At 44.5% G+C, this 24,820-nt stretch overlaps 1 protein-coding gene, 16 non-coding genes and 5 pseudogenes across 17 annotated transcripts in view; 21 read left to right on the forward strand and 1 right to left on the reverse strand.

Annotated features, from left to right (window-relative positions):
• The window catches only part of LOC125715120 (uncharacterized), a 1,180,389-nt gene that overhangs the window by 158,904 nt on the left and 996,665 nt on the right, over positions 1-24,820 (reverse strand). The window lies entirely within an intron of this gene.
• LOC125731316 (5S ribosomal RNA) lies at positions 37-155 on the forward strand. Its single transcript, XR_007391601.1, has one exon. It is a non-coding gene; the product is annotated as a 5S ribosomal RNA (ribosomal RNA).
• Positions 1,232-1,350, forward strand: LOC125736951 (5S ribosomal RNA). Its single transcript, XR_007396218.1, has one exon. It is a non-coding gene; the product is annotated as a 5S ribosomal RNA (ribosomal RNA).
• Positions 2,428-2,546, forward strand: LOC125731481 (5S ribosomal RNA; annotated as a pseudogene).
• Positions 3,625-3,743, forward strand: LOC125733054 (5S ribosomal RNA). The gene has a single exon (XR_007392412.1). It is a non-coding gene; the product is annotated as a 5S ribosomal RNA (ribosomal RNA).
• On the forward strand, positions 4,820-4,938 carry LOC125736952 (5S ribosomal RNA). Its single transcript, XR_007396219.1, has one exon. It is a non-coding gene; the product is annotated as a 5S ribosomal RNA (ribosomal RNA).
• Positions 6,016-6,134, forward strand: LOC125736953 (5S ribosomal RNA). Its single transcript, XR_007396220.1, has one exon. It is a non-coding gene; the product is annotated as a 5S ribosomal RNA (ribosomal RNA).
• Positions 7,211-7,329, forward strand: LOC125736954 (5S ribosomal RNA). Its single transcript, XR_007396221.1, has one exon. It is a non-coding gene; the product is annotated as a 5S ribosomal RNA (ribosomal RNA).
• LOC125734980 (5S ribosomal RNA) lies at positions 8,409-8,527 on the forward strand. The gene has a single exon (XR_007394281.1). It is a non-coding gene; the product is annotated as a 5S ribosomal RNA (ribosomal RNA).
• LOC125731666 (5S ribosomal RNA) lies at positions 9,607-9,725 on the forward strand (annotated as a pseudogene).
• LOC125733543 (5S ribosomal RNA) lies at positions 10,799-10,917 on the forward strand. The gene has a single exon (XR_007392885.1). It is a non-coding gene; the product is annotated as a 5S ribosomal RNA (ribosomal RNA).
• On the forward strand, positions 11,996-12,114 carry LOC125731667 (5S ribosomal RNA; annotated as a pseudogene).
• Positions 13,187-13,305, forward strand: LOC125737082 (5S ribosomal RNA). The gene has a single exon (XR_007396348.1). It is a non-coding gene; the product is annotated as a 5S ribosomal RNA (ribosomal RNA).
• Positions 14,383-14,501, forward strand: LOC125731733 (5S ribosomal RNA; annotated as a pseudogene).
• On the forward strand, positions 15,575-15,693 carry LOC125735223 (5S ribosomal RNA). The gene has a single exon (XR_007394521.1). It is a non-coding gene; the product is annotated as a 5S ribosomal RNA (ribosomal RNA).
• LOC125730044 (5S ribosomal RNA) lies at positions 16,771-16,889 on the forward strand. Its single transcript, XR_007390421.1, has one exon. It is a non-coding gene; the product is annotated as a 5S ribosomal RNA (ribosomal RNA).
• LOC125729380 (5S ribosomal RNA) lies at positions 17,960-18,078 on the forward strand. The gene has a single exon (XR_007389830.1). It is a non-coding gene; the product is annotated as a 5S ribosomal RNA (ribosomal RNA).
• LOC125731422 (5S ribosomal RNA) lies at positions 19,158-19,276 on the forward strand (annotated as a pseudogene).
• Positions 20,358-20,476, forward strand: LOC125732786 (5S ribosomal RNA). The gene has a single exon (XR_007392153.1). It is a non-coding gene; the product is annotated as a 5S ribosomal RNA (ribosomal RNA).
• Positions 21,553-21,671, forward strand: LOC125734156 (5S ribosomal RNA). Its single transcript, XR_007393480.1, has one exon. It is a non-coding gene; the product is annotated as a 5S ribosomal RNA (ribosomal RNA).
• LOC125729497 (5S ribosomal RNA) lies at positions 22,751-22,869 on the forward strand. The gene has a single exon (XR_007389931.1). It is a non-coding gene; the product is annotated as a 5S ribosomal RNA (ribosomal RNA).
• On the forward strand, positions 23,948-24,066 carry LOC125736790 (5S ribosomal RNA). Its single transcript, XR_007396058.1, has one exon. It is a non-coding gene; the product is annotated as a 5S ribosomal RNA (ribosomal RNA).

Below are 24,820 nucleotides of genomic sequence, written 5' to 3' on the forward strand. Positions count from 1 at the left end.
TGTAATGCAAAAGGGCTGTTTTTGGTCACGTCTCTCGCTTATGGCCATACCACCCTGAACACGCCCGATATCGTCTGATCTCGGAAGCTAAGCAGGGTATGTTCTGGTTAGTACTTGGATGGGAGACCACCTGGGAATACCAGGTGCTGTAAGCTTTTCTCACTTTTACTTTATACAGGGGGCGCTCCACTTCACGATTAATTTAAATCTATCACTCCCCTTCCATTTTACTATTTTATATATATTTTTTTTTTTCTCTCATTCATAAAGGCAGCTTTTACACACCGTTTTACTCTAAATACTTCCTGGTAATTCTAGGTGCTGTAAGCTGTCCGTGCCTTTATTCCACCAGGGCGCGATCTTCTCACAAACTTGAAGACTGTCACTCCCCATTCACGTTTTACAACTTATTGTTAATGATAAAGAGACAGCTTTTTACACACAGTTTTAAACAAAGTACTGATATTATTCCTCTTCAACTGACCGCTTTGTTTTCTATGCAAAAACCACTTCGCCACAGAAGACTCGATATTATTGGCATAGCAAGTTCTGCTCTTCTCCTTTCAAAACTTGCTAAAAGCTGTATTTAAAAGAACAGATTGGCCGGGGTAATTCACACCCTTCAATGCCAGCTTAATGTTTAGGTTAGTGGGAATCACAGAGGAATTAGGGATGGAAACTTCTTTGCTGGTGGTAGAAGCGGTCTGGTGAATTTTTAGAGAGAAGAGGCCGTCGATGTTTGAATGTAGAAAATTGTTCTGGCTGCAGCCTGCAGTATGGACTTGTTGGTGTGTGTAGCTCCCAGTGTTCTGACAGCGCGACGTTTTGGGGAAGCATGTGATTCAGCAGCTACCAGTGGGCTTCGTGCGGCGGAGATTTTGTGGCTGTTAGCGGAGTTGATAACAGAGGGTCGTTAAGAGAAGCCTGCATGAGGTAGGCAAAGGAGTAATGTTTGCCGTCGGGGGACGTGCGGCGATTAACCTGTGCGGTAGTGAAAAGGAGTTAAAAAGAAGGAAGTGTGCGGATGCGGAAAGAATGGAATAATTGTGGTAGGCTGCCGGCTGAGTAGTTTGGTGAATGTTTGGTGTGGGTCCGGCGCTGCCGATTGGATGGTGGTGCTGCAGTGTGAGTCAGATAAAAAAAAAAAAAAACCAGGAGTAGGATCCAATGGGACTAACTGGCATGTATAGACGCGTGTAATGCAAAAGGACTGTTTTTGGTCACGTCTCTCGCTTATGGCCATACCACCCTGAACACGCCCGATATCGTCTGATCTCGGAAGCTAAGCAGGGTAGGTTCTGGTTAGTACTTGGATGGGAGACCACCTGGGAATACCAGGTGCTGTAAGCTTTTCTCACTTTTACTTTATACAGGGGGCGCTCCACTTCACGATTAATTTCAATCTATCACTCCCCTTCCATTTTACTATTTTATATATATATTTTTTTTTTCTCTCATTCATAAAGGCAGCTTTTACACACCGTTTTACTCTAAATACTTCCTGGTAATTCTAGGTGCTGTAAGCTGTCCGTGCCTTTATTCCACCAGGGCGCGATCTTCTCACAAACTTGAAGACTGTCACTCCCCATTCACGTTTTACAACTTATTGTTAATGATAAAGAGACAGCTTTTTACACACAGTTTTAAACAAAGTACTGATATTATTCCTCTTCAACTGACCGCTTTGTTTTCTATGCAAAAAGCACTTCGCCACAGAAGACTCGATATTATTGGCATAGCAAGTTCTGCTCTTCTCCTTTCAAAACTTGCTAAAAGCTGTATTTAAAAGAACAGATTGGCCGGGGTAATTCACACCCTTCAATGCCAGCTTAATGTTTAGGTTAGTGGGAATCACAGAGGAATTAGGGATGGAAACTTCTTTGCTGGTGGTAGAAGCGGTCTGGTGAATTTTTAGAGAGAAGAGGCCGTCGATGTTTGAATGTAGAAAATTGTTCTGGCTGCAGCCTGCAGTATGGACTTGTTGGTGTGTGTAGCTCCCAGTGTTCTGACAGCGCGACGTTTTGGGGAAGCATGTGATTCAGCAGCTACCAGTGGGCTTCGTGCGGCGGAGATTTTGTGGCTGTTAGCGGAGTTGATAACAGAGGGTCGTTAAGAGAAGCCTGCATGCGGTAGGCAAAGGAGTAATGTTTGCCGGCGGGGGACGTGCGGCGATTAACCTGTGCGGTAGTGAAAAGGAGTTAAAAAGAAGGAAGTGTGCGTATGCGGAAAGAATGGAATAATTGTGGTAGGCTGCCGGCTGAGTAGTTTGGTGAATGTTTGGTGTGGGTCCGGCGCTGCCGATTGGATGGTGGTGCTGCAGTGTGAGTCAGATAAAAAAAAAAAAAAACCAGGAGTAGGATCCAATGGGACTAACTGGCATGTATAGACGCGTGTAATGCAAAAGGACTGTTTTTGGTCACGTCTCTCGCTTATGGCCATACCACCCTGAACACGCCCTATATCGTCTGATCTCGGAAGCTAAGCAGGGTAGGTTCTGGTTAGTACTTGGATGGGAGACCACCTGGGAATACCAGGTGCTGTAAGCTTTTCTCACTTTTACTTTATACAGGGGGCGCTCCACTTCACGATTAATTTCAATCTATCACTCCCCTTCCATTTTACTATTTTATATATATATATTTTTTTTCTCTCATTCATAAAGGCAGCTTTTACACACCGTTTTACTCTAAATACTTCCTGGTAATTCTAGGTGCTGTAAGCTGTCCGTGCCTTTATTCCACCAGGGCGCGATCTTCTCACAAACTTGAAGACTGTCACTCCCCATTCACGTTTTACAACTTATTGTTAATGATAAAGAGACAGCTTTTTACACACAGTTTTAAACAAAGTACTGATATTATTCCTCTTCAACTGACCGCTTTGTTTTCTATGCAAAAAGCACTTCGCCACAGAAGACTCGATATTATTGGCATAGCAAGTTCTGCTCTTCTCCTTTCAAAACTTGCTAAAAGCTGTATTTAAAAGAACAGATTGGCCGGGGTAATTCACACCCTTCAATGCCAGCTTAATGTTTAGGTTAGTGGGAATCACAGAGGAATTAGGGATGGAAACTTCTTTGCTGGTGGTAGAAGCGGTCTGGTGAATTTTTAGAGAGAAGAGGCCGTCGATGTTTGAATGTAGAAAATTGTTCTGGCTGCAGCCTGCAGTATGGACTTGTTGGTGTGTGTAGCTCCCAGTGTTCTGACAGCGCGACGTTTTGGGGAAGCATGTGATTCAGCAGCTACCAGTGGGCTTCGTGCGGCGGAGATTTTGTGGCTGTTAGCGGAGTTGATAACAGAGGGTCGTTAAGAGAAGCCTGCATGCGGTAGGCAAAGGAGTAATGTTTGCCGGCGGGGGACGTGCGGCGATTAACCTGTGCGGTAGTGAAAAGGAGTTAAAAAGAAGGAAGTGTGCGTATGCGGAAAGAATGGAATAATTGTGGTAGGCTGCCGGCTGAGTAGTTTGGTGAATGTTTGGTGTGGGTCCGGCGCTGCCGATTGGATGGTGGTGCTGCAGTGTGAGTCAGAAAAAAAAAAAAAAAAAACCAGGAGTAGGATCCAATGGGACTAACTGGCATGTATAGACGCGTGTAATGCAAAAGGGCTGTTTTTGGTCGCGTCTCTTGCTTATGGCCATACCACCCTGAACACGCCCGATCTCATCTGATCTCGGAAGCCAAGCAGGGTAGGGTCTGGTTAGTACTTGGATGGGAGACCTCCTGGGAATACCAGGTGCTGTAAGCTTTTCTCACTTTTACTTTATACAGGGGGCGCTCCACTTCACGATTTATTTAAATCTATCACTCCCCTTCCATTTTACTATTTTATATATATATTTTTTTTTCTCTCATTCATAAAGGCAGCTTTTACACACCGTTTTACTCTAAATACTTCCTGGTAATTCTAGGTGCTGTAAGCTGTCCGTGCCTTTATTCCACCAGGGCGCGATCTTCTCACAAACTTGAAGACTGTCACTCCCCATTCACGTTTTACAACTTATTGTTAATGATAAAGAGACAGCTTTTTACACACAGTTTTAAACAAAGTACTGATATTATTCCTCTTCAACTGACCGCTTTGTTTTCATTGCAAAAACCACTTCGCCACAGAAGACTCGATATTATTGGCATAGCAAGTTCTGCTCTTCTCCTTTCAAAACTTGCTAAAAGCTGTATTTAATAGAACAGATTGGCCGGGGTAATTCACACCCTTCAATGCCAGCTTAATGTTTAGGTTAGTGGGAATCACAGAGGAATTAGGGATGGAAACTTCTTTGCTGGTGGTAGAAGCGGTCTGGTGAATTTTTAGAGAGAAGAGGCCGTCGATGTTTGAATGTAGAAAATAGGTCTGGCTGCAGCCTGCAGTATGGACTTGTTGGTGTGTGTAGCTCCCAGTGTTCTGACAGCGCGACGTTTTGGGGAAGCATGTGATTCAGCAGCTACCAGTGGGCTTCGTGCGGCGGAGATTTTGTGGCTGTTAGCGGAGTTGATAACAGAGGGTCGTTAAGAGAAGCCTGCATGAGGTAGGCAAAGGAGTAATGTTTGCCGTCGGGGGACGTGCGGCGATTAACCTGTGCGGTAGTGAAAAGGAGTTAAAAAGAAGGAAGTGTGCGGATGCGGAAAGAATGGAATAATTGTGGTAGGCTGCCGGCTGAGTAGTTTGGTGAATGTTTGGTGTGGGTCCGGCGCTGCCGATTGGATGGTGGTGCTGCAGTGTGAGTCAGATAAAAAAAAAAAAAAACCAGGAGTAGGATCCAATGGGACTAACTGGCATGTATAGACGCGTGTAATGCAAAAGGGCTGTTTTTGGTCGCGTCTCTCGCTTATGGCCATACCACCCTGAACACGCCCGATATCGTCTGATCTCGGAAGCTAAGCAGGGTAGGTTCTGGTTAGTACTTGGATGGGAGACCACCTGGGAATACCAGGTGCTGTAAGCTTTTCTCACTTTTACTTTATACAGGGGGCGCTCCACTTCACGATTAATTTAAATCTATCACTCCCCTTCCATTTTACTATTTTATATATATATATTTTTTTCTCTCATTCATAAAGGCAGCTTTTACACACCGTTTTACTCTAAATACTTCCTGGTAATTCTAGGTGCTGTAAGCTGTCCGTGCCTTTATTCCACCAGGGCGCGATCTTCTCACAAACTTGAAGACTGTCACTCCCCATTCACGTTTTACAACTTATTGTTAATGATAAAGAGACAGCTTTTTACACACAGTTTTAAACAAAGTACTGATATTATTCCTCTTCAACTGACCGCTTTGTTTTCTATGCAAAAACCACTTCGCCACAGAAGACTCGATATTATTGGCATAGCAAGTTCTGCTCTTCTCCTTTCAAAACTTGCTAAAAGCTGTATTGAAAAGAACAGATTGGCCGGGGTAATTCACACCCTTCAATGCCAGCTTAATGTTTAGGTTAGTGGGAATCACAGAGGAATTAGGGATGGAAACTTCTTTGCTGGTGGTAGAAGCGGTCTGGTGAATTTTTAGAGAGAAGAGGCCGTCGATGTTTGAATGTAGAAAATTGTTCTGGCTGCAGCCTGCAGTATGGACTTGTTGGTGTGTGTAGCTCCCAGTGTTCTGACAGCGCGACGTTTTGGGGAAGCATGTGATTCAGCAGCTACCAGTGGGCTTCGTGCGGCGGAGATTTTGTGGCTGTTAGCGGAGTTGATAACAGAGGGTCGTTAAGAGAAGCCTGCATGAGGTAGGCAAAGGAGTAATGTTTGCCGTCGGGGGACGTGCGGCGATTAACCTGTGCGGTAGTGAAAAGGAGTTAAAAAGAAGGAAGTGTGCGGATGCGGAAAGAATGGAATAATTGTGGTAGGCTGCCGGCTGAGTAGTTTGGTGAATGTTTGGTGTGGGTCCGGCGCTGCCGATTGGATGGTGGTGCTGCAGTGTGAGTCAGATAAAAAAAAAAAAAAAACCAGGAGTAGGATCCAATGGGACTAACTGGCATGTATAGACGCGTGTAATGCAAAAGGACTGTTTTTGGTCACGTCTCTCGCTTATGGCCATACCACCCTGAACACGCCCGATATCGTCTGATCTCGGAAGCTAAGCAGGGTAGGTTCTGGTTAGTACTTGGATGGGAGACCACCTGGGAATACCAGGTGCTGTAAGCTTTTCTCACTTTTACTTTATACAGGGGGCGCTCCACTTCACGATTAATTTAAATCTATCACTCCCCTTCCATTTTACTATTTTATATATATATTTTTTTTTTCTCTCATTCATAAAGGCAGCTTTTACACACCGTTTTACTCTAAATACTTCCTGGTAATTCTAGGTGCTGTAAGCTGTCCGTGCCTTTATTCCACCAGGGCGCGATCTTCTCACAAACTTGAAGACTGTCACTCCCCATTCACGTTTTACAACTTATTGTTAATGATAAAGAGACAGCTTTTTACACACAGTTTTAAACAAAGTACTGATATTATTCCTCTTCAACTGACCGCTTTGTTTTCTATGCAAAAACCACTTCGCCACAGAAGACTCGATATTATTGGCATAGCAAGTTCTGCTCTTCTCCTTTCAAAACTTGCTAAAAGCTGTATTTAAAAGAACAGATTGACCGGGGTAATTCACACCCTTCAATGCCAGCTTAATGTTTAGGTTAGTGGGAATCACAGAGGAATTAGGGATGGAAACTTCTTTGCTGGTGGTAGAAGCGGTCTGGTGAATTTTTAGAGAGAAGAGGCCGTCGATGTTTGAATGTAGAAAATTGTTCTGGCTGCAGCCTGCAGTATGGACTTGTTGGTGTGTGTAGCTCCCAGTGTTCTGACAGCGCGACGTTTTGGGGAAGCATGTGATTCAGCAGCTACCAGTGGGCTTCGTGCGGCGGAGATTTTGTGGCTGTTAGCGGAGTTGATAACAGAGGGTCGTTAAGAGAAGCCTGCATGCAGTAGGCAAAGGAGTAATGTTTGCCGGCGGGGGACGTGCGGCGATTAACCTGTGCGGTAGTGAAAATGAGTTAAAGAGAAGGAAGTGTGCGGATGCGGAAAGAATGGAATAATTGTGGTAGGCTGCCGGCTGAGTAGTTTGGTGAATGTTTGGTGTGGGTCCGGCGCTGCCGATTGGATGGTGGTGCTGCAGTGTGAGTCAGATAAAAAAAAAAAAAACCAGGAGTAGGATCCAATGGGACTAACTGGCATGTATAGACGCGTGTAATGCAAAAGGACTGTTTTTGGTCGCGTCTCTTGCTTATGGCCATACCACCCTGAACACGCCCGATATCGTCTGATCTCGGAAGCTAAGCAGGGTAGGTTCTGGTTAGTACTTGGATGGGAGACCACCTGGGAATACCAGGTGCTGTAAGCTTTTCTCACTTTTACTTTATACAGGGGGCGCTCCACTTCACGATTAATTTAAATCTATCACTCCCCTTCCATTTTACTATTTTATATATATATATTTTTTTTTCTCTCATTCATAAAGGCAGCTTTTACACATCGTTTTACTCTAAATACTTCCTGGTAATTCTAGGTGCTGTAAGCTGTCCGTGCCTTTATTCCACCAGGGCGCGATCTTCTCACAAACTTGAAGACTGTCACTCCCCATTCACGTTTTACAACTTATTGTTAATGATAAAGAGACAGCTTTTTACACACAGTTTTAAACAAAGTACTGATATTATTCCTCTTCAACTGACCGCTTTGTTTTCTATGCAAAAACCACTTCGCCACAGAAGACTCGATATTATTGGCATAGCAAGTTCTGCTCTTCTCCTTTCAAAACTTGCTAAAAGCTGTATTTAAAAGAACAGATTGGCCGGGGTAATTCACACCCTTCAATGCCAGCTTAATGTTTAGGTTAGTGGGAATCACAGAGGAATTAGGGATGGAAACTTCTTTGCTGGTGGTAGAAGCGGTCTGGTGAATTTTTAGAGAGAAGAGGCCGTCGATGTTTGAATGTAGAAAATTGTTCTGGCTGCAGCCTGCAGTATGGACTTGTTGGTGTGTGTAGCTCCCAGTGTTCTGACAGCGCGACGTTTTGGGGAAGCATGTGATTCAGCAGCTACCAGTGGGCTTCGTGCGGCGGAGATTTTGTGGCTGTTAGCAGAGTTGATAACAGAGGGTCGTTAAGAGAAGCCTGCATGAGGTAGGCAAAGGAGTAATGTTTGCCGTCGGGGGACGTGCGGCGATTAACCTGTGCGGTAGTGAAAAGGAGTTAAAAAGAAGGAAGTGTGCGGATGCGGAAAGAATGGAATAATTGTGGTAGGCTGCCGGCTGAGTAGTTTGGTGAATGTTTGGTGTGGGTCCGGCGCTGCCGATTGGATGGTGGGGCTGCAGTGTGAGTCAGATAAAAAAAAAAAAAAGAACATTAGTAGGATCCAATGGGACCAACTGGCATGTATAGAGGCGTGTAATGCAAAAGGGCTGTTTTTGGTAGCATCTCTCGCTTACGGCCATACCACCCTGAACACGCCCGATCTCGTCTGATCTTGGAAGCTAACCAGGGTAGGGTCTGGTTAGTACTTGGATGGGAGACCACCTGGGAATACCAGGTGCTGTAAGCTTTTCTCACTTTTACTTAATACAGGGGGCGCTCCACTTCACGATTAATTTAAATCTATCAATCCCCTTCCATTTTACTATTTTATATATATAATTTTTTTTTCTCTCATTCATAAAGGCAGCTTTTAGAAACCGTTTTACTCTAAATACTTCCTGGTAATTCTAGGTGCTGTAAGCTGTTCGTGCCTTTATTCCACCAGGGCGCGATCTTCTCACAAACTTGAAGACTGTCACTCCCCATTCACGTTTTACAACTTATTGTTGATGATAAAGAGACAGCTTTTTACACACAGTTTTAAACAAAGTACTGATATTATTCCTCTTCAACTGACCGCTTTGTTTTCTATGCAAAAACCACTTCGCCACAGAAGACTCGATATTATTGGCATAGCAAGTTCTGCTCTTCTCCTTTCAAAACTTGCTAAAAGCTGTATTTAAAAGAACAGATTGGCCAGGGTAATTCACACCCTTCAATGCCAGCTTAATGTTTAGGTTAGTGGGAATCACAGAGGAATTAGGGATGGAAACTTCTTTGCTGGTGGTAGAAGCGGTCTGCTGAATTTTTAGAGAGAAGAGGCCGTCGATGTTTGAATGTAGAAAATTGTTCTGGCTGCAGCTTGCAGTATGGACTTGTTGGTGTGTGTAGCTCCCAGTGTTCTGACAGCGCGACGTTTTGGGGAAGCATGTGATTCAGCAGCTACCAGTGGGCTTCGTGCGGCGGAGATTTTGTGGCTGTTAGCGGAGTTGATAACAGAGGGTCGTTAAGAGAAGCCTGCATGCAGTAGGCAAAGGAGTAATGTTTGCCGGCGGGGGACGTGCGGCGATTAACCTGTGCGGTAGTGAAAAGGAGTTAAAGAGAAGGAAGTGTGCGGATGCGGAAAGAATGGAATAATTGTGGTAGGCTGCCGGCTGAGTAGTTTGGTGAATGTTTGGTGTGGGTCCGGCGCTGCCGATTGGATGGTGGGGCTGCAGTGTGAGTCAGATAAAAAAAAAAAAAAAAAACAGGAGTAGGATCCAATGGGACTAACTGGCATGTATAGAGGCGTGTAATGCAAAAGGGCTGTTTTTGTTCGCCGCTCTCGCTTATGGCCATACCACCCTGAACACGCCCGATCTCGTCTGATCTCGGAAGCTAAGTGGGGTAGGGTCTTGTTAGTACTTGGATGGGAGACTGCCTGGGAATACCACGTGCTGTAAGCTTTTCTCACTTTTACTTTATACAGGGGGCACTCCACCTCACGATTAATTTAAATCTATCACTCCCCTTCTATTTTACTATTTTTTATATTTCTTTTTTCTCTCATTCATAAAGGCAGCTTTTACACACGTTTTACTCTAAATACTTCCTGGTAATTCTAGGTGCTGTAAGCTGTTCGTGCCTTTATTCCACCAGGGCGCGATCTTCTCACAAACTTGAAGACTGTCACTCCCCATTCACGTTTTACAACTTATTGTTAATGATAAAGAGACAGCTTTTTACACACAGTTTTAAACAAAGTACTGATATTATTCTTCTTCAACTGAGCGCTTTGTTTTCTATGCAAAAACCACTTCGCCACAGAAGACTCGATATTATTGGCATAGCAAGTTCTGCTCTTCTCCTTTCAAAACTTGCTAAAAGCTGTATTTAATAGAACAGATTGGCCGGGGTAATTCACACCCTTCAATGCCAGCTTAATGTTTAGGTTAGTGGGAATCACAGAGGAATTAGGGATGGAAACTTCTTTGCTGGTGGTAGAAGCGGTCTGGTGAATTTTTAGAGAGAAGAGGCCGTCGATGTTTGAATGTAGAAAATTGTTCTGGCTGCAGCCTGCAGTATGGACTTGTTGGTGTGTGTAGCTCCCAGTGTTCTGACAGCGCGACGTTTTGGGGAAGCATGTGATTCAGCAGCTACCAGTGGGCTTCGTGCGGCGGAGATTTTGTGGCTGTTAGCGGAGTTGATAACAGAGGGTCGTTAAGAGAAGCCTGCATGCAGTAGGCAAAGGAGTAATGTTTGCCGGCGGGGGACGTGCGGCGATTAACCTGTGCGGTAGTGAAAAGGAGTTAAAAAGAAGGAAGTGAGCGGATGCGGAAAGAATGGAATAATTGTGGTAGGCTGCCGGCTGAGTAGTTTGGTGAATGTTTGGTGTGGGTCCGGCGCTGCCGATTGGATGGTGGGGCTGCAGTGTGAGTCAGATAAAAAAAAAAAAAAGAACATTAGTAGGATCCAATGGGACCAACTGGCATGTATAGAGGCGTGTAATGCAAAAGGGCTGTTTTTGGTAGCATCTCTCGCTTACGGCCATACCACCCTGAACACGCCCGATCTCGTCTGATCTTGGAAGCTAAGCAGGGTAGGGTCTGGTTAGTACTTGGATGGGAGACCACCTGGGAATACCAGGTGCTGTAAGCTTTTCTCACTTTTACTTTATACAGGGGGCGCTCCACTTCACGATTAATTTAAATCTATCAATCCCCTTCCATTTTACTATTTTATATATATATTTTTTTTTTCTCTCATTCATAAAGGCAGCTTTTAGAAACCGTTTTACTCTAAATACTTCCTGGTAATTCTAGGTGCTGTAAGCTGTTCGTGCCTTTATTCCACCAGGGCGCGATCTTCTCACAAACTTGAAGACTGTCACTCCCCATTCACGTTTTACAACTTATTGTTGATGATAAAGAGACAGCTTTTTACACACAGTTTTAAACAAAGTACTGATATTATTCCTCTTCAACTGACCGCTTTGTTTTCTATGCAAAAACCACTTCGCCACAGAAGACTCGATATTATTGGCATAGCAAGTTCTGCTCTTCTCCTTTCAAAACTTGCTAAAAGCTGTATTTAAAAGAACAGATTGGCCAGGGTAATTCACACCCTTCAATGCCAGCTTAATGTTTAGGTTAGTGGGAATCACAGAGGAATTAGGGATGGAAACTTCTTTGCTGGTGGTAGAAGCGGTCTGCTGAATTTTTAGAGAGAAGAGGCCGTCGATGTTTGAATGTAGAAAATTGTTCTGGCTGCAGCTTGCAGTATGGACTTGTTGGTGTGTGTAGCTCCCAGTGTTCTGACAGCGCAACGTTTTGGGGAAGCATGTGATTCAGCAGCTACCAGTGGGCTTCGTGCGGCGGAGATTTTGTGGCTGTTAGCGGAGTTGATAACAGAGGGTCGTTAAGAGAAGCCTGCATGAGGTAGGCAAAGGAGTAATGTTTGCCGTCGGGGGACGTGCGGCGATTAACCTGTGCGGTAGTGAAAAGGAGTTAAAGAGAAGGAAGTGTGCGGATGCGGAAAGAATGGAATAATTGTGGTAGGCTGCCGGCTGAGTAGTTTGGTGAATGTTTGGTGTGGGTCCGGCGCTGCCGATTGGATGGTGGGGCTGCAGTGTGAGTCAGATAAAAAAAAAAAAAAAAACAGGAGTAGGATCCAATGGGACTAACTGGCATGTATAGAGGCGTGTAATGCAAAAGGGCTGTTTTTGGTCGCCGCTCTCGCTTATGGCCATACCACCCTGAACACGCCCGATCTCGTCTGATCTCGGAAGCTAAGTGGGGTAGGGTCTTGTTAGTACTTGGATGGGAGACTGCCTGGGAATACCACGTGCTGTAAGCTTTTCTCACTTTTACTTTATACAGGGGGCACTCCACCTCACGATTAATTTAAATCTATCACTCCCCTTCTATTTTACTATTTTTTATATTTCTTTTTTCTCTCATTCATAAAGGCAGCTTTTACACACGTTTTACTCTAAATACTTCCTGGTAATTCTAGGTGCTGTAAGCTGTTTGTGCCTTTATTCCACCAGGGCGCGATCTTCTCACAAACTTGAAGACTGTCACTCCCCATTCACGTTTTACAACTTATTGTTAATGATAAAGAGACAGCTTTTTACACACAGTTTTAAACAAAGTACTGATATTATTCCTCTTCAACTGACCGCTTTGTTTTCTATGCAAAAACCACTTCGCCACAGAAGACTCGATATTATTGGCATGGCAAGTTCTGCTCTTCTCCTTTCAAAACTTGCTAAAAGCTGTATTTAAAAGAACAGATTGGCCGGGGTAATTCACACCCTTCAATGCCAGCTTAATGTTTAGGTTAGTGGGAATCACAGAGGAATTAGGGATGGAAACTTCTTTGCTGGTGGTAGAAGCGGTCTGGTGAATTTTTAGAGAGAAGAGGCCGTCGATGTTTGAATGTAGAAAATAGGTCTGGCTGCAGCCTGCAGTATGGACTTGTTGGTGTGTGTAGCTCCCAGTGTTCTGACAGCGCGACGTTTTGGGGAAGCATGTGATTCAGCAGCTACCAGTGGGCTTCGTGCGGCGGAGATTTTGTGGCTGTTAGCGGAGTTGATAACAGAGGGTCATTAAGAGAAGCCTGCATGCAGAAGGCAAAGGAGTAATGTTTGCCGGCGGGGGACGTGCGGCGATTAACCTGTGCGGTAGTGAAAAGGAGTTAAAAAGAAGGAAGTGTGCGGATGCGGAAAGAATGGAATAATTGTGGTAGGCTGCCGGCTGAGTAGTTTGGTGAATGTTTGGTGTGGGTCCGGCGCTGCCGATTGGATGGTGGTGCTGCAGTGTGAGTCAGATAAAAAAAAAAAAAAAGCAGGAGTAGGATCCAATGGGACTAACTGGCATGTATAGACGCGTGTAATGCAAAAGGGCTGTTTTTGGTAGCATCTTTCGCTTACGGCCATACCACCCTGAACACGTCCGATCTCGTCTGATCTCGGAAGCTAAGGAGGGTAGGTTCTGGTTAGTACTTGGATGGGAGACCACCTGGGAATACCAGGTGCTGTAAGCTTTTCTCACTTTTACTTTATACAGGGGGCGCTCCACTTCACGATTTATTTAAATCTATCACTCCCCTTCCATTTTACTATTTTATATATATATTTTTTTTTCTCTCATTCATAAAGGCAGCTTTTACACACCGTTTTACTCTAAATACTTCCTGGTAATTCTAGGTGCTGTAAGCTGTCCGTGCCTTTATTCCACCAGGGCGCGATCTTCTCACAAACTTGAAGACTGTCACTCCCCATTCACGTTTTACAACTTATTGTTAATGATAAAGAGACAGCTTTTTACACACAGTTTTAAACAAAGTACTGATATTATTCCTCTTCAACTGACCGCTTTGTTTTCTATGCAAAAACCACTTCGCCACAGAAGACTCGATATTATTGGCATAGCAAGTTCTGCTCTTCTCCTTTCAAAACTTGCTAAAAGCTGTATTTAAAAGAACAGATTGGCCGGGGTAATTCACACCCTTCAATGCCAGCTTAATGTTTAGGTTAGTGGGAATCACAGAGGAATTAGGGATGGAAACTTCTTTGCTGGTGGTAGAAGCGGTCTGCTGAATTTTTAGAGAGAAGAGGCCGTCGATGTTTGAATGTAGAAAATTGTTCTGGCTGCAGCTTGCAGTATGGACTTGTTGGTGTGTGTAGCTCCCAGTGTTCTGACAGCGCGACGTTTTGGGGAAGCATGTGATTCAGCAGCTACCAGTGGGCTTCGTGCGGCGGAGATTTTGTGGCTGTTAGCGGAGTTGATAACAGAGGGTCGTTAAGAGAAGCCTGCATGCAGTAGGCAAAGGAGTAATGTTTGCCGGCGGGGGACGTGCGGCGATTAACCTGTGCGGTAGTGAAAAGGAGTTAAAGAGAAGGAAGTGTGCGGATGCGGAAAGAATGGAATAATTGTGGTAGGCTGCCGGCTGAGTAGTTTGGTGAATGTTTGGTGTGGGTCCGGCGCTGCCGATTGGATGGTGGGGCTGCAGTGTGAGTCAGATAAAAAAAAAAAAAAAAACAGGAGTAGGATCCAATGGGACTAACTGGCATGTATAGAGGCGTGTAATGCAAAAGGGCTGTTTTTGTTCGCCGCTCTCGCTTATGGCCATACCACCCTGAACACGCCCGATCTCGTCTGATCTCGGAAGCTAAGTGGGGTAGGGTCTTGTTAGTACTTTGATGGGAGACTGCCTGGGAATACCACGTGCTGTAAGCTTTTCTCACTTTTACTTTATACAGGGGGCACTCCACCTCACGATTAATTTAAATCTATCACTCCCCTTCTATTTTACTATTTTTTATATTTCTTTTTTCTCTCATTCATTAAGGCAGCTTTTACACACGTTTTACTCTAAATACTTCCTGGTAATTCTAGGTGCTGTAAGCTGTTCGTGCCTTTATTCCACCAGGGCGCGATCTTCTCACAAACTTGAAGACTGTCACTCCCCATTCACGTTTTACAACTTATTGTTAATGATAAAGAGACAGCTTTTTACACACAGTTTTAAACAAAGTACTGATATTATTCTTCTTCAACTGAGCGCTTTGTTTTCTATGCAAAAACCACTTCGCCACAGAAGACTCGATATTATTGGCATAGCAAGTTCTGCTCTTCTCCTTTCAAAACTTGCTAAAAGCTGTATTTAAAAGAACAGATTGGCCGGGGTAATTCACACCCTTCAATGCCAGCTTAATGTTTAGGTTAGTGGGAATCACAGAGGAATTAGGGATGGAAACTTCTTTGCTGGTGGTAGAAGCGGTCTGGTGAATTTTTAGAGAGAAGAGGCCGTCGATGTTTGAATGTAGAAAATTGTTCTGGCTGCAGCCTGCAGTATGGACTTGTTGGTGTGTGTAGCTCCCAGTGTTCTGACAGCGCGACGTTTTGGGGAAGCATGTGATTCAGCAGCTACCAGTGGGCTTCGTGCGGCGGAGATTTTGTGGCTGTTAGCGGAGTTGATAACAGAGGGTCGTTAAGAGAAGCCTGCATGCAGTAGGCAAAGGAGTAATGTTTGCCGGCGGGGGACGTGCGGCGATTAACCTGTGCGGTAGTGAAAAGGAGTTAAAAAGAAGGAAGTGTGCGGATGCGGAAAGAATGGAATAATTGTGGTAGGCTGCCGGCTGAGTAGTTTGGTGAATGTTTGGTGTGGGTCCGGCGCTGCCGATTGGATGGTGGGGCTGCAGTGTGAGTCAGATAAAAAAAAAAAAAAGAACATTAGTAGGATCCAATGGGACCAACTGGCATGTATAGAGGCGTGTAATGCAAAAGGGCTGTTTTTGGTAGCATCTCTCGCTTACGGCCATACCACCCTGAACACGCCCGATCTTGTCTGATCTTGGAAGCTAAGCAGGGTAGGGTCTGGTTAGTACTTGGATGGGAGACCACCTGGGAATACCAGGTGCTGTAAGCTTTTCTCACTTTTACTTTATACAGGGGGCGCTCCACTTCACGATTAATTTAAATCTATCAATCCCCTTCCATTTTACTATTTTATATATATATATTTTTTTTCTCTCATTCATAAAGGCAGCTTTTAGAAACCGTTTTACTCTAAATACTTCCTGGTAATTCTAGGTGCTGTAAGCTGTTCGTGCCTTTATTCCACCAGGGCGCGATCTTCTCACAAACTTGAAGACTGTCACTCCCCATTCACGTTTTACAACTTATTGTTGATGATAAAGAGACAGCTTTTTACACACAGTTTTAAACAAAGTACTGATATTATTCCTCTTCAACTGACCGCTTTGTTTTCTATGCAAAAACCACTTCGCCACAGAAGACTCGATATTATTGGCATAGCAAGTTCTGCTCTTCTCCTTTCAAAACTTGCTAAAAGCTGTATTTAAAAGAACAGATTGGCCGGGGTAATTCACACCCTTCAATGCCAGCTTAATGTTTAGGTTAGTGGGAATCACAGAGGAATTAGGGATGGAAACTTCTTTGCTGGTGGTAGAAGCGGTCTGGTGAATTTTTAGAGAGAAGAGGCCGTCGATGTTTGAATGTAGAAAATAGGTCTGGCTGCAGCCTGCAGTATGGACTTGTTGGTGTGTGTAGCTCCCAGTGTTCTGACAGCGCGACGTTTTGGGGAAGCATGTGATTCAGCAGCTACCAGTGGGCTTCGTGCGGCGGAGATTTTGTGGCTGTTAGCGGAGTTGATAACAGAGGGTCATTAAGAGAAGCCTGCATGCAGAAGGCAAAGGAGTAATGTTTGCCGGCGGGGGACGTGCGGCGATTAACCTGTGCAGTAGTGAAAAGGAGTTAAAAAGAAGGAAGTGTGCGGATGCGGAAAGAATGGAATAATTGTGGTAGGCTGCCGGCTGAGTAGTTTGGTGCATGTTTGGTGTGGGTCCGGCGCTGCCGATTGGATGGTGGTGCTGCAGTGTGAGTCAGATAAAAAAAAAAAAAAAGCAGGAGTAGGATCCAATGGGACTAACTGGCATGTATAGACGCGTGTAATGCAAAAGGGCTGTTTTTGGTGGCATCTTTCGCTTACGGCCATACCACCCTGAACACGCCCGATCTCGTCTGATCTCGTAAGCTAAGGAGGGTAGGTTCTGGTTAGTACTTGGATGGGAGACCACCTGGGAATACCAGGTGCTGTAAGCTTTTCTCACTTTTACTTTATACAGGGGGCGCTCCACTTCACGATTAATTTAAATCTATCACTCCCCTTCTATTTTACTATTTTATATATTTCTTTTTTCTCTCATTCATAAAGGCAGCTTTTACACACGTTTTACTCTAAATACTGCCTGGTAATTCTAGGTGCTGTAAGCTGTTCGTGCCTTTATTCCACCAGGGCACGATCTTCTCACAAACTTGAAGACTGTCACTCCCAATTCACATTTTACAACTTATTGTTAATGATAAAGAGACAGCTTTTTACACACAGTTTTAAACAAAGTACTGATATTATTCCTCTTCAACTGACCGCTTTGTTTTCTATGCAAAAACCACTTCGCCACAGAAGACTCGATATTATTGGCATAGCAAGTTCTGCTCTTCTCCTTTCAAAACTTGCTAAAAGCTGTATTTAAAAGAACAGATTGGCCGGGGTAATTCACACCCTTCAATGCCAGCTTAATGTTTAGGTTAGTTGGAATCACAGAGGAATTAGGGATGGAAACTTCTTTGCTGGTGCTAGAAGCGGTCTGGTGAATTTTTAGAGAGAAGAGGCCGTCGATGTTTGAATGTAGAAAATAGTTCTGGCTGCAGCCTGCAGTATGGACTTGTTGGTGTGTGTAGCTCCCAGTGTTCTGACAGCGCGACGTTTTGGGGAAGCATGTGATTCAGCAGCTACCAGTGGGCTTCGTGCGGCGGAGATTTTGTGGCTGTTAGCGGAGTTGATAACAGAGGGTCGTTAAGAGAAGCCTACATGCAGTAGGCAAAGGAGTAATGTTTGCTGGCGGGGGACGTGCGGCGATTAACCTGTGCGGTAGTGAAAAGGAGTTAAAAAGAAGGAAGTGTGCGGATGCGGAAAGAATGGAATAATTGTGGTAGGCTGCCGGCTGAGTAGTTTGGTGAATGTTTGGTGTGGGTCCGGCGCTGCCGATTGGATGGTGGGGCTGCAGTGTGAGTCAGATAAAAAAAAAAAAAACAGGAGTAGGATCCAATGGGACTAACTGGCATGTATAGACGCGTGTAATGCAAAAGGGCTGTTTTTGGTAGCGTCTCTCGCTTACGGCCATACCACCCTGAACACGCCCGATCTCGTCTGATCTCGGAAGCTAAGCAGGGTAGGGTCTGGTTAGTACTTGGATGGGAGACCACCTGGGAATACCAGGTGCTGTAAGCTTTTCTCACTTTTACTTTATACAGGGGGCGCTCCACTTCACGATTAATTTAAATCTATCACTCCCCTTCCATTTTACTATTTTATATATATATTTTTATTTTCTCTCTTTCATAAAGGCAGCTTTTACACACCGTTTTAGTCTAAATACTGCCTGGTAATTCTAGGTGCTGTAAGCTCTTCGTGCCTTTATTCCACCAGGGCGCGATCTTCTCACAAACTTGAAAACTGTCACTCCCCATTCACGTTTTACAACTTATTGTTAATGATAAAGAGACAGCTTTTTACACACAGTTTTAAAGAAAGTACTGATATTATTCCTCTTCAACTGACCGCTTTGTTTTCTATGCAAAAACCACTTCGCCACAGAAGACTCGATATTATTGGCATAGCAAGTTCTGCTCTTCTCCTTTCAAAACTTGCTAAAAGCTGTATTTAAAAGAACAGATTGGCCGGGGTAATTCACACCCTTCAATGCCAGCTTAATGTTTAGGTTAGTGGGAGTCACAGAGGAATTAGGGATGGAAACTTCTTTGCTGGTGGTAGAAGCGGTCTGGTGAATTTTTAGAGAGAAGAGGCCGTCGATGTTTGAATATAGAAAATTGTTCTGGCTGCAGCCTGCAGTATGGACTTGTTGGTGTGTGTAGCTCCCAGTGTTCTGACAGCGCGACGTTTTGGGGAAGCATGTGATTCAGCAGCTACCAGTGGGCTTCGTGCGGCGGAGATTTTGTGGCTGTTAGCGGAGTTGATAACAGAGGGTCGTTAAGAGAAGCCTGCATGCAGTAGGCAAAGGAGTAATGTTTGCCGGCGGGGGACGTGCGGCGATTAACCTGTGCGGTAGTGAAAAGGAGTTAAAGAGAAGGAAGTGTGCGGATGCGGAAAGAATGGAATAATTGTGGTAGGCTGCCGGCTGAGTAGTTTGGTGAATGTTTGGTGTGGGTCCGGCGTTGCCGATTGGATGGTGGGGCTGCAGTGTGAGTCAGATAAAAAAAAAAAAAAAAACCAGGAGTAGGATCCAATGGGACCAACTGGCATGTATAGAGGCGTGTAATGCAAAAGGGCTGTTTTTGGTAGCGTCTCTCGCTTATGGCCATACCACCCTGAACACGCCCGATCTTGTCTGATCTTGGAAGCTAAGCAGGGTAGGGTCTGGTTAGTACTTGGATGGGAGACCACCTGGGAATCGCAGGTTCTGTAAGCTTTTCTCACTTTTACTTTATACAGGGGGCGCTCCACTTCACGATTAATTTAAATCTATCACTCCCCTTCCATTTTACTATTTTATATATATATATATATATTTTTCTCTCATTCATAAAGCCAGCTTTTACACACCGTTTTACTCTAAATACTTCCTGGTAATTCTAGGTGCTGTAAGCTGTTCGTGCCTTTATTCCACCAGGGCGCGATCTTCTCACAAACTTGAAAACTGTCACTCCCCATTCACGTTTTACAACTTATTGTTAATGATAAAGAGACAGCTTTTTACACACAGTTTTAAACAAAGTACTGATATTATTCCTCTTCAACTGACCGCTTTGTTTTCTATGCAAAAACCACTTCGCCACAGAAGACTCGATATTATTGGCATAGCAAGTTCTGCTCTTCTCCTTTCAAAACTTGCTAAAAGCTGTATTTAAAAGAACAGATTGGCCGGGGTAATTCACACCCTTCAATGCCAGCTTAATGTTTAGGTTAGTGGGAGTCACAGAGAAATTAGGGATGGAAACTTCTTTGCTGGTGGTAGAAGCGGTCTGGTGAATTTTTAGAGAGAAGAGGCCGTCGATGTTTGAATATAGAAAATTGTTCTGGCTGCAGCCTGCAGTATGGACTTGTTGGTGTGTGTAGCTCCCAGTGTTCTGACAGCGCGACGTTTTGGGGAAGCATGTGATTCAGCAGCTACCAGTGGGCTTCGTGCGGCGGAGATTTTGTGGCTGTTAGCGGAGTTGATAACAGAGGGTCGTTAAGAGAAGCCTGCATGCAGTAGGCAAAGGAGTAATGTTTGCCGGCGGGGGACGTGCGGCGATTAACCTGTGCGGTAGTGAAAAGGAGTTAAAAAGAAGGAAGTGTGCGGATGCGGAAAGAATGGAATAATTGTGGTAGGCTGCCGGCTGAGTAGTTTGGTGAATGTTTGGTGTGGGTCCGGCGCTGCCGATTGGATGGTGGGGCTGCAGTGTGAGTCAGATAAAAAAAAAAAAAAGAACATTAGTAGGATCCAATGGGACCAACTGGCATGTATAGAGGCGTGTAATGCAAAAGGGCTGTTTTTGGTAGCATCTCTCGCTTACGGCCATACCACCCTGAACACGCCCGATCTCGTCTGATCTCGGAAGCTAAACAGGGTAGGGTCTGGTTAGTACTTGGATGGGAGACCACCTGGGAATACCAGGTGCTGTAAGCTTTTCTCACTTTTACTTTATACAGGGGGCGCTCCACTTCACGATTAATTTAAATCTATCACTCCCCTTCCATTTTACTATTTTATATATATATATTTTTTTTTCTCTCATTCATAAAGGCAGCTTTTAGAAACCGTTTTACTCTAAATACTTCCTGGTAATTCTAGGTGCTGTAAGCTGTTCGTGCCTTTATTCCACCAGGGCGCGATCTTCTCACAAACTTGAAGACTGTCACTCCCCATTCACGTTTTACAACTTATTGTTAATGATAAAGAGACAGCTTTTTACACAGAGTTTTAAACAAAGTACTGATATTATTCCTCTTCAACTGACCGCTTTGTTTTCTATGCAAAAACCACTTCGCCACAGAAGACTCGATATTATTGGCATAGCAAGTTCTGCTCTTCTCCTTTCAAAACTTGCTAAAAGCTGTATTTAAAAGAACAGATTGGCCGGGGTAATTCACACCCTTCAATGCCAGCTTAATGTTTAGGTTAGTGGGAATCACAGAGGAATTAGGGATGGAAACTTCTTTGCTGGTGGTAGAAGCGGTCTGGTGAATTTTTAGAGAGAAGAGGCCGTCGATGTTTAAATGTAGAAAATAGTTCTGGCTGCAGCCTGCAGTATGGACTTGTTGGTGTGTGTAGCTCCCAGTGTTCTGACAGCGCGACGTTTTGGGGAAGCATGTGATTCAGCAGCTACCAGTGGGCTTCGTGCGGCGGAGATTTTGTGGCTGTTAGCGGAGTTGATAACAGAGGGTCGTTAAGAGAAGCCTACATGCAGTAGGCAAAGGAGTAATGTTTGCTGGTGGGGGACGTGCGGCGATTAACCTATGCGGTAGTGAAAAGGAGTTAAAACGAAGGAAGTGTGCGGATGCGGAAAGAATGGAATAATTGTGGTAGGCTGCCGGCTGAGTAGTTTGGTGAATGTTTGGTGTGGGTCCGGCGCTGCCGATTGGATGGTGGGGCTGCAGTGTGAGTCAGATAAAAAAAAAAAAAACAGGAGTAGGATCCAATGGGACTAACTGGCATGTATAGACGCGTGTAATGCAAAAGGGCTGTTTTTGGTAGCATCTCTCGCTTACGGCCATACCACCCTGAACACGCCCGATCTCGTCTGATCTCGGAAGCCAAGCAAGGTAGGGTCTGGTTAGTACTTGGATGGGAGACCTCCTGGGAATACCAGGTGCTGTAAGCCTTTCTCACTTTTACTTTATACAGGGGGCGCTCCACTTCACGATTAATTTAAATCTATCACTCCCCTTCCATTTTACTATTTTATATATATAATTTTTTTTTTCTCTCTCATTCCTAAAGGCAGCTTTTAGAAACCGTTTTACTCTAAATACTTCCTGGTAATTCTAGGTGCTGTAAGCTGTTCGTGCCTTTATTCCACCAGGGCGCGATCTTCTCACAAACTTGAAGACTGTCACTCCCCATTCACGTTTTACAACTTATTGTTAATGATAAAGAGACAGCTTTTTACACACAGTTTTAAACAAAGTACTGATATTATTCCTCTTCAACTCACCGCTTTGTTTTCTATGCAAAAACCACTTCGCCACAAAAGACTCGATATTATTGGCATAGCAAGTTCTGCTCTTCTCCTTTCAAAACTTGCTAAAAGCTGTATTTAAAAGAACAGATTGGCCGGGGTAATTCACACCCTTCAATGCCAGCTTAATGTTTAGGTTAGTGGGAATCACAGAGGAATTAGGGATGGAAACTTCTTTGCTGGTGGTAGAAGCGGTCTGGTGAATTTTTAGAGAGAAGAGGCCGTCGATGTTTGAATGTAGAAAATTGTTCTGGCTGCAGCCTGCAGTATGGACTTGTTGGTGTGTGTAGCTCCCAGTGTTCTGACAGCGCGACGTTTTGGGGAAGCATGTGATTCAGCAGCTACCAGTGGGCTTCGTGCGGCGGAGATTTTGTGGCTGTTAGCGGAGTTGATAACAGAGGGTCGTCAAAAGAAGCCTACATGCAGTAGGCAAAGGAGTAATGTTTGCCGGCGGGGGACGTGCGGCGATTAACCTGTGCGGTAGTGAAAAGGAGTTAAAAAGAAGGAAGTGTGCGGATGCGGAAAGAATGGAATAATTGTGGTAGGCTGCCGGCTGAGTAGTTTGGTGAATGTTTGGTGTGGGACCGGCGATGCCGATTGGATGGTGGGGCTGCAGTGTGAGTCAGATAAAAAAAAAAAAAAACAGGAGTAGGATCCAATGGGACTAACTGGCATGTATAGACGCGTGTAATGCAAAAGGGCTGTTTTTGGTAGCATCTCTTGCTTACGGCCATACCACCCTGAACACGCCCGATCTCGTCTGATCTCGGAAGCTAAGCAGGGTAGGGTCTGGTTAGTACTTGGATGGGAGACCACCTGGGAATACCAGGTGCTGTAAGCTTTTCTCACTTTTACTTTATACAGGGGGCGCTCCACTTCACGATTAATTTAAATCTATCACTCCCCTTCCATTTTACTATTTTATATATATATATTTTTTTTTTCTCTCATTCATAAAGGCAGCTTTTAGAAACCGTTTTACTCTAAATACTTCCTGGTAATTCTAGGTGCTGTAAGCTGTTCGTGCCTTTATTCCACCAGGGCGCGATCTTCTCACAAACTTGAAGACTGTCACTCCCCATTCACGTTTTACAACTTATTGTTAATGATAAAGAGACAGCTTTTTACACACAGTTTTAAACAAAGTACTGATATTATTCCTCTTCAACTGACCGCTTTGTTTTCTATGCAAAAACCACTTCGCCACAGAAGACTCGATATTATTGGCATAGCAAGTTCTGCTCTTCTCCTTTCAAAACTTGCTAAAAGCTGTATTTAAAAGAACAGATTGGCCGGGGTAATTCACACCCTTCAATGCCAGCTTAATGTTTAGGTTAGTGGGAATCACAGAGGAATTAGGGATGGAAACTTCTTTGCTGGTGGTAGAAGCGGTCTGGTGAATTTTTAGAGAGAAGAGGCCGTCGATGTTTGAATGTAGAAAATTGTTCTGGCTGCAGCCTGCAGTATGGACTTGTTGGTGTGTGTAGCTCCCAGTGTTCTGACAGCGCGCCGTTTTGGGGAAGCATGTGATTCAGCAGCTACCAGTGGGCTTCGTGCGGCGGAGATTTTGTGGCTGTTAGCGGAGTTGATAACAGAGGGTCGTTAAGAGAAGCCTGCATGCAGTAGGCAAAGGAGTAATGTTTGCCGGCGGGGGACGTGCGGCGATTAACCTGTGCGGTAGTGAAAAGGAGTTAAAAAGAAGGAAGTGTGCAGATGCGGAAAGAATGGAATAATTGTGGTAGGCTGCCGGCTGAGTAGTTTGGTGAATGTTTGGTGTGGGTCCAGCGCTGCCGATTGGATGGTGGGGCTGCAGTGTGAGTCAGATAAAAAAAAAAAAAACCAGGAGTAGGATCCAATGGGACTAACTGGCATGTATAGACGCGTGTAATGCAAAAGGGCTGATTTTGGCACGATCTCACGCTTACGGCCATACCACCCTGAACACGCCCAATCTCGTCTGATCTCGGAAGCCAAGCAGCGTAGGGTCTGGTTAGTACTTGGATGGGAGACCTCCTGGGAATACCAGGTGCTGTAAGCCTTTCTTCCTTTTACTTTATACAGGGGGCGCTCCACTTCACGATTAATTTAAATCTATCACTCCCCTTCCATTTTACTATTTTATATATATATATTTTTTTTTTCTCTCATTCCTAAAGGCAGCTTTTAGAAACCGTTTTACTCTAAATACTTCCTGGTAATTCTAGGTGCTGTAAGCTGTTCGTGCCTTTATTCCACCAGGGCGCGATCTTCTCACAAACTTGAAGACTGTCACTCCCCATTCACGTTTTACAACTTATTGTTAATGATAAAGAGACAGCTTTTTACACACAGTTTTAAACAAAGTACTGATATTATTCCTCTTCAACTCACCGCTTTGTTTTCTATGCAAAAACCACTTCGCCACAGAAGACTCGATATTATTGGCATAGCAAGTTCTGCTCTTCTCCTTTCAAAACTTGCTAAAAGCTGTATTTAAAAGAACAGATTGGCCGGGGTAATTCACACCCTTCAATGCCAGCTTAATGTTTAGGTTAGTGGGAATCACAGAGGAATTAGGGATGGAAACTTCTTTGCTGGTGGTAGAAGCGGTCTGGTGAATTTTTAGAGAGAAGAGGCCGTCGATGTTTGAATGTAGAAAATAGTTCTGGCTGCAGCCTGCAGTATGGACTTGTTGGTGTGTGTAGCTCCCAGTGTTCTGACAGCGCGACGTTTTGGGGAAGCATGTGATTCAGCAGCTACCAGTGGGCTTCGTGCGGCGGAGATTTTGTGGCTGTTAGCGGAGTTGATAACAG

This window comes from Brienomyrus brachyistius, chromosome 2 (genome assembly GCF_023856365.1).
Source record: "Brienomyrus brachyistius isolate T26 chromosome 2, BBRACH_0.4, whole genome shotgun sequence".
In the NCBI taxonomy this organism is placed as follows: Eukaryota; Metazoa; Chordata; class Actinopteri; order Osteoglossiformes; family Mormyridae; genus Brienomyrus; species Brienomyrus brachyistius.